This window comes from Nothobranchius furzeri, chromosome 2, assembly GCF_043380555.1.
Source record: "Nothobranchius furzeri strain GRZ-AD chromosome 2, NfurGRZ-RIMD1, whole genome shotgun sequence".
Lineage (NCBI taxonomy): Eukaryota > Metazoa > Chordata > Actinopteri > Cyprinodontiformes > Nothobranchiidae > Nothobranchius > Nothobranchius furzeri.
This window is the reverse complement of record NC_091742.1, coordinates 71,928,177-71,936,390: the sequence shown is the minus strand read 5'-3', so window position 1 is coordinate 71,936,390 and position 8,214 is coordinate 71,928,177.

Below are 8,214 nucleotides of genomic sequence, written 5' to 3'. Positions count from 1 at the left end.
CAAAGTTTTGTCTTTGCTGTGATTGTGAGGTGAGCAAGAATTTATTTGTAAAAATTACATTTTTAAACTCCAAATAACACACCTTACAGTATAAAGAGAATTCCATATATAATTTATAACTGTGTGTCTGTATAAAGATGGTAAATTATCACATTTAATGTGTATACACATGTAGGAGTTGGGTGTCCTGGCTTGTCTTGGACATGAGCAAGGAGGTCCCCAAAAAAAAAAAAAAAGAAATTGGGAACCACTGCTCTAGGTGATTTTATCTTTTTATGTGATTGTCATTGCTAAATTCGATTATTTCAGCGATGTTCTATTGATGCTATTGTTACCTCAGTTTTTATTGACTGTTTGATTTGATCTAACTAAAAATAAGCGCCTTGACGGCTGTTCTTGTGGTCTGTCTGTATCTGTTTTTGTTCTACATGTTTGTGTGTTAAACCTAAGCACTCAACATTCTCCCTCTCCTGATAATAACGTTTTACTTTCTTTGACATGGAATGAGACACTACTAGTACACTTGTTGAATTATTTATGGATTAACTACCGTAAATCCTCTAATATTAGCCTGTATTCAATTAACGGCCAGGTATCATATTTTGGCCAGTGTCGGAGTCGGCGGAGGTGAATAATGGCCGGTATTTTATTGTGGCCGGGTGGAATGTGGTAACAAGCAAGTACGGGGGGCGGTTGTGTCATCCATCTCACTTTTGATTTGCCAGTGATAGACAGCGAGGGTAACTTTAACCGTGCGGAGACGAAGAGGAGGCGAAAATTTTATATCAAGTTCAAAGAGAACGTGCTGATTATGCTGCAGAACACTCTGGGGAGCAATAGGGGTTGTATGAACTAGTCGACTTCACTATAGTGACTTTTTATGCCTGTCATCAACTAGTCGCTGTCACGTGATAATGACCGGCAAGATGCAGTCCACGGAAAAGACAGCAGTGACAGTCTATCATAGGTGACAGACAGCACTCCATAGGGAGCCTAAGTCACGCCCATCTACTTCCGGACCACGGGTCCCCAGAAAAACAAAAAAATGAATGCAAGTCAATGGTGCTAAAGACGCTATTTTCTAATTCTGCTTGTTATGTGCCATGGATTTCACATATGATGTCCGTGAAGATGTATTTTAATACCAAGAACACCCTTATTTTCGAAAGAGGCTGCAGTTTGTGTAGAAAGAGACTCGGACTGTTAATAGTTGTGTAGCGTCATGAAGGTCCTCTAATTTGTGACAAAGGTCACATTTTCCCAGCTGGGTCAGACTGTAACTTTTAGTTCCACAGATTAATCGAGGAGTCCTGATGTCTGCTGAATATCATCCTTTATCTGCTGCTGTTCCATCCCAGAAGGACACTTCAAGTTTACGATAATAATTTAAATAATAACTTTAATAAACTCGTTGACTTTATTGAGGTTTATTATAATCATCATAAATAATCACTTGGCTCAGTATAAACATATTTTTAATTACTGAAATGAATTATTATGCTTTGGGTATAATTTTGATTATGGTTGATCCGTAATGGTGTTCAGTAACCAGAGGGTCAACTTCCACCTTATCCATCTAACATAGAGTTTATCCAGAGTAAAGGGTAACTGCCATCATGTGTCTTGACTCATGACCAAAGCTTTCTTGCTCTGAGAGTGGGCGTGTTCTGAGGAGTTTGTTAAACTAACTTTCCAGCAGAGAAACACCAGTTCGTGAACCCACCACCACCATCCTGAAGGAGAAGGGAACGGCCACCCTGATCCTCTGCTAAGCTGTTTTGTCACGCCGATAAGAATAGCTACAAATAAACGCAACTGTAACCAGCTGACAAAAAAACTCCTTCAGAGTTATTGACTTTGAGATGCAAATAGTTCCACCAGTCGAGTGACCCAAGGAGACATCTCAGGACCGATTTGGTCGCACCAGAGGTCCTTCTACCAACTTCGTGCCTGGAGGAAACCATCTCCACCTGACACTTCGGATACAAAACGGATGAGGTAGACATTCTGACAGATTGTGTTTGATGCTGTTCTCTCTAAGTAAATGACTCAGTTAGCTGCAAAACCATCATTTCCAACCCAGAACGCGCTTTTCTCTCTGAAAGAAACCTTCTGAGAACACACAGGCATCCAAACTCGTATTTTCAATTTAGCTTTCATTCAGACACAGGTAAAGCTTTTAAAACAAGTTTTAATATCAAAGGTGGTAAATTGTCATCCATGAATTGTCAGTTTTAACTGTCATTTTTAATTGTCATCAATTGTCATTTCAAATCGTCAAGTTTAAAATTGTTAGTAATAAATTCTTCATTTTTAAACTTTGCCTCATTCTTTGAAATGAAACACAGAAAGGTATAAATATTTCTGGTTATTGAAAAAGCAAAGATTCCTAACTTCTGATTCAAAATCAAACTTTTGCTATTAAATTTAATTATCTTAAATTAAACCTTAATCTTGGGATTAAAATAGACCAAGTAGGGTGGTGTATGACTTCTATCATATATAAGTATCTGGGATATTTATACATGATATATAATATATATATATATATTAGCTTATATATTAAAGCTTCATATGCTAATCTGCTTGTCTTTCTCAGAATTAACAATTGACAGCAAACAGTGTTGATTCTAGTATGTAGTAATACCCTACAGTTGATGTATTTATTTTTCTGGATTTTAGGTCAACATCTGCTGCTTCTATGTTTTTATCTGTGGGGAAAAACTTTGAATGATCAATAATTTAAATGTAAAACTTTAACAACATGTAGAAACATCTAAACTACAAATAAGTCAATACGTGCAGCTCCATAGGAGCTTTGTCAGGAATGAACTAAGAAATTATTCCTCCATTTTCTGTGATCTGATGATCAGTTGATGTTAAAAGCAGAAAAGCTGTTGAATGTTTTCTGTTTTATCTCTAGACTCAGATTGAATCTTCTTGCTTTTATATTTATGGTGGAACTCTGTTAGATGAACATCATGTGTGAAACTCCAGTAATAATGTGATGAACCTGAGTAACGGCTAGGATTTATTGTTCTGATCACTTCAGTTCATCAATATGAAAATATTATTGGAGCACAGAAGAGTTCATCTTCATCCTGGAGTCTTCTCCACGGGAACCATTTAGGAAATCTGGAATGTTGTCTTCATCCTGTCTGGATCACCGGCGCTGAAAAGAATCAAAGTGGAGTTTTTTTCATTGACACCAATAAACAGGAACAGAAATCGAATAAATGTTGTTATGAACTGATCCTGGACACACACACATCAAGTGTGTGTTTCAATAAAGATTAATTAACTGTTTTCACTTCCTCCAGTTTGCTGGACGTCCTCCAGTTGGGACAGGTCCAGGAGGAGCCACACATTTGTTTTCATCCTGGCCATGTTTGATCACAGCTGCTTCTAGAACTACAACACCTAGACTTTCACCCCTGCTCTCACATCTTTTAGACTACAAGCTGAATCAGCAAAATACTGATTCTAAGTGTCTAACCTGAGGGTTTGCATGTCTAAGATGTAATAAATGTAATGCTGTAAAATGATTTAGTCTTCTAAAAGCTTTGAGAGATGAAACACATCTGAACCTTCAGACTGTAGTTGGACAACTTCTCTAACGTCTTACCTCCTCTGACTGGATTCCAGTCCAACAGGTCTGGCTGCTGCTGGAAGTGAAGCAAAGGGTGGAGTGGGAGGACGTCTCTGGAACCACAACAAGTTTCTTCTGGAACCAATGAAAAAACATCCTTTCTGCATCCTCATTCCTCTCACATCTGCAGTTCAATGTCATTTTAACTATTTATAACAACATTTCACTGAGATGTAGTAATGACAAATGTGAATGATGTCATCCTCTGAGGCTAATCTGACAGACCAAAGGTGATCAGAGGTCTGCTTCATGGTTAAATCCAGCTGCTCTCCGCTCCTGCAGCAATGCATGCTGGGTGTTTTTAGAACATGTTTAGGAGCAGAAGTGGAATGCAGCCTCTATTAAAGCTTTTCCTACTCTTGTCAAGTGAATCAGATATATTATTAGCATGTTGGCCCACAGCCAGCTGCTCATTTAGTGCACTAGGAGGAGTGATCATTTAGAGAAGACATACTTGAGTGTTTAGTTTTTATCTAGGTTTTCCTTCTGCCTCCATCTTTGAACCTGTAGCTGCTGTAGTCTGGTCTGACTGGTTTTTGTTCTGAGCTACAAAACCAGTTGTCTGTCAGCAAAACCAGTCCAGGTTCAACTCTGATTGCAGCCTCAAAAGTACTTTTGACTCCATGCTAATCATTTATGATGGAAATGTAACTTCTTCAGTAGCAGCTTAGATTAGAAGTGTTGACAGTTTTTTTTTCCAAAGTCAAGAACAGAGAAGGAATTCACAAAATCAGTAGCAATCATAAAAAGGGTTTGTTTTACATGGAACCAACCATGTTACAACATGTGAGCTGAATTCCTCCAGGCTCAAACTAAATCACCTGAGAACATCAAGCTGCTACCATCTACTTCTAGAAACGGGCTTTTCTGTGTTGGTTTGTTTCTGTCTGAAAGATCAGTTCATCTCAGGACTCACTGGGAGGGTTTCTGCCCATATGATTGGCTCTAGGAGAAGTTGTGATGCGGATGAAACCAGAAGCTTTCTGATAAGCTCTGAGATTTTCAACATAAAAGCCTCTGGGAGGGGCCGTGCTAAAAAGGTGGAGCTCTGAATAAAGATGCTGATGCAGCTCTTCTCTCTTGGAGTTGTAACGTGATGAAGGAGCCATTTCTCAAGGTTATTATCCTCTAACCACAGTTCCCCTTTGACACAGTGCCAGAGTGCATGAAACAGCCTCAAGGTCACGCATTTGCTTCTAAACTGTTTACGTTCCAGCAATGAAGACAGAACATGAAGACTCTTCTCTTTTCTTTCATTAGATCAAAGAACTCTATTTTCAATAAAGCTAATCAAAACAACTGTTAGTCAATAATACAATGTGACCGATCTGTGAAATCAAAATATTGTGATTAATATGTTTTAATAAGTAAATGACTTATTTTAGTCACTAGACATGCTGATACATGACACATTGCTGTTGCTGATCCAATCAGAACCTTCCCCGTCTGAAGTGTGTCAAGTCTCTGTGGTTTTTACTAATTCTGTCAGCCTTGATTCGTCCAGAATCAAAAACATCCAGATTAATAAAACAGTTCCAAAGCCATTTTAAGTTCAGTATTAAAGAGTATTTAAGATCCCTTGGAGTTCACCGCATGTTAAATGAAGTATGGACAGGCCATCTGTACTTCTCTTTTTAAGCTAAGAACTATCAAGCTGGGAAAAGTCTGTCGTTATCTACCAACAACGGTTCCTTCAGAATAAAAGCTGAACTCGCTGACCCAAGGAGGGTCCCCTTTTTGATCCATTACAGAGTCTCAGAAGCTCTGAACTCATTGGAAATAAAGAGAAAAATCTCTGGAGCTCAGGAAGACAAAGAGACATTTGTAATCAGATGAGCAAGCCAGTTTTTCCCATCAGGAAGGATCCAGGAGCTCCTGACTGGCCTCTTTGACCCTGGATCGTCTACAGAGCAGGGGCGGTTCCAGAGTACTTTCTGGAGGGAGGCACAAGGGGAACCAGCAATGAGCCTCTCAGAATACAAAATCATTTCCAACAATGAAGCAACTGAAAGAATAAACTGATCCAACTATGAATATGAATGAAAGAATTGTCCTAACAGCATCAAACAGGAGCAAAGGAGTCATCCAATAGGTCTAAAAGCTATTCAGACATAGAGTGTGATGAGAAATGTAGCACTAACATCTGGAGATTTAGCGCCAGAAGCCGATGCAGACTGGAGACTGTTGCTGCTGCTACTTCAAGTCATCAATATTGTGTTTTCCGAGCTCATTACATGAGGCATGAGCATTTGTCTGAAGCATCTCATTATCGATCATCATCAGCTCTTCAAAGAGCTGGACCCACAACACAACTTGATACCCAAACACCACATCATGAAACCAACATCAGTTTAGTAACTGGCCCAATTCTTCAGTTTGGGTCAAAACACAGAATCTTTAAAACACACAAACATCCCAAAAGCATGCAGTGGTGATAGCATAGCAGTGGGAGTGGTTGCCTTCGAAAAGTATTGATTGTGGATGTTTAAAGACAGTAAAAGGAAGTGAGTTCAGAAATGGTGACATGGTGGCTGATGACCTGCATGCTGACATGAACTCTGAGCTTGATGCAGTGACTTGGGTTGCATGTTATGCGACCGAGTGTCGCCCTGGTCTCATTGTGTGTTCAAAGACTGACGCTGGAAAACCACAATTGAGTTAAATCAGTCAAATGATTGTTTTCCTGGTAAATATTCCCTTGCAGTGGAACTCTTTGAGATGCTGGGGCCAGCTCAGCATTTTCACTCCTACCATGTGGCATGTGTTTATTCTAGTGATGAATAAACTCCCTGTGCAGGGTTTCATTGGACTCCATCAGATCCAGATTAGATGCAGTCAGAGTTTATTTCCATTCTTTACGTGTGTCAGTCACTATTAGAAGTGTCAAAACACTGGAGTTACACTACTAACACCGCCAGAGTGAAGAGATTCAGACTGAACTCATTCATGTTCGTAGTTTTCCGCGTGAACATTCAGAACTAAAGTCACCACCCCATAATGAGCTCCTCTTGTCTATTTATCAATTTGTCCTAAATGAATATTAAAATCTGGTTCATGATGTTAATGCATTTCTTTCAAATTTAACATTTAATAACAGCCTTTAAATTCTGCTTTCTGGTATCTATGTAATAATATTAGTCTTCCTTATATATTTTTATTATCATTATTATTATTAAAGAAGGACTTTAAAACTGACACATTGAGACCAGATCAGGAGCTCTGGTATGAAGAAAAGACGAATGAGCAACTTGAGGTGAGTCTGGGACACCACTTGGAGGCTGGTGTCCAGCTAATAGTGAGCAGGGAGCTCATCATATGCAGCTGCTGAGAATTTGACACAGGGCTGTTGTTGTGGACACCATTTCCCTCCATCCGCTGTCTGCGACAGCAGGGGGTGGGTGAAGAGGGTCAGACAATTGGCAGCCCTGGGGACAAGATGACGTCCTGGCAACTTTGACATGTCTTTCCATTTCATTGTTTGTTATTCTAACTAACTGAGTGCAGCTACGGTGGAGCTATTCTCTTCTGCAGACTCCATGCTTTCAGAGCGAACTGCTGCCCTCCACTGTTTGTTTCAGTCAGGTCAAAAAGCAAACACAAAATGCTTGTCTGTCCCTAAATAGCTACCATAATTCATGATGGTGCATGCATGGAGCGCTGACCACAGTTTATGTATAAAGATGTCAAATTCAAGCTGAGAGAAATATTTAGAATAGATGCTGGTGAGGAACGTCAAAGCCTCGTTAAAATATCTAAATATCTGATACACATCTTGACTTTGATTTTTCTATAATCATATAAATGAACTCATAAAGTTTAAACTAACTCTTGTCTTGTTGATCTTTGGACTTTTGAGTTTTAGGGATATTTGTCATCCTCTAGTGGTGATTTTTTTAATAGCTGAAGGTAACAATAATAACCTGTGTGTTTTTACCTGTGTTATGTTTTCATATTCTCTAAGCCTATGAGCTGCCTTAGTGAGTGAACTCGCTGATCGCTGTGGAATCAATAAAGCCTTTTACTATTATAGTCTATTCTACTCTAATCTAAAATCACACGCAGAATGATAAAACCAGCTTGTTTCATCTTAAACTTCTGATCAGAGTGAAGCCACATTTTCTTGTTAAACATCAGGAGAAAGTCTTTAATGCATTTATTACAACTCATCTGGACCATCATGTCACGTTGAACCAATTTATTAACATGCCCACCAGGGAGAACACTCAGCTCTACCAGCCAGGGTCTCCTGGATGTCCCAAGATCAGATTGTAGAAAACGTTGTTCTTTAGCATCTTCAACCTGCTGCTTTAGAAATAAAACAAACAGGAAATACTTCACAGCTTTAAATGCAGGTGACAGTTCACTCCCACCTGCACAGGTAAACACACCTGGCTTCCTGTTAATGGAAAGGGGTGGAGTCTCATCGACCAGGTGAACCAGTTCTCATCAGATCAAACCAAGGAAACCCAAACCAGTTCAGACTGGATTTAATGTGGACAAAAGAGAAGAAAGCAAACTAAAGTGAATTAGGTGAGTTAGAAGTGAACGTTGTTCTTGTTCTCCTG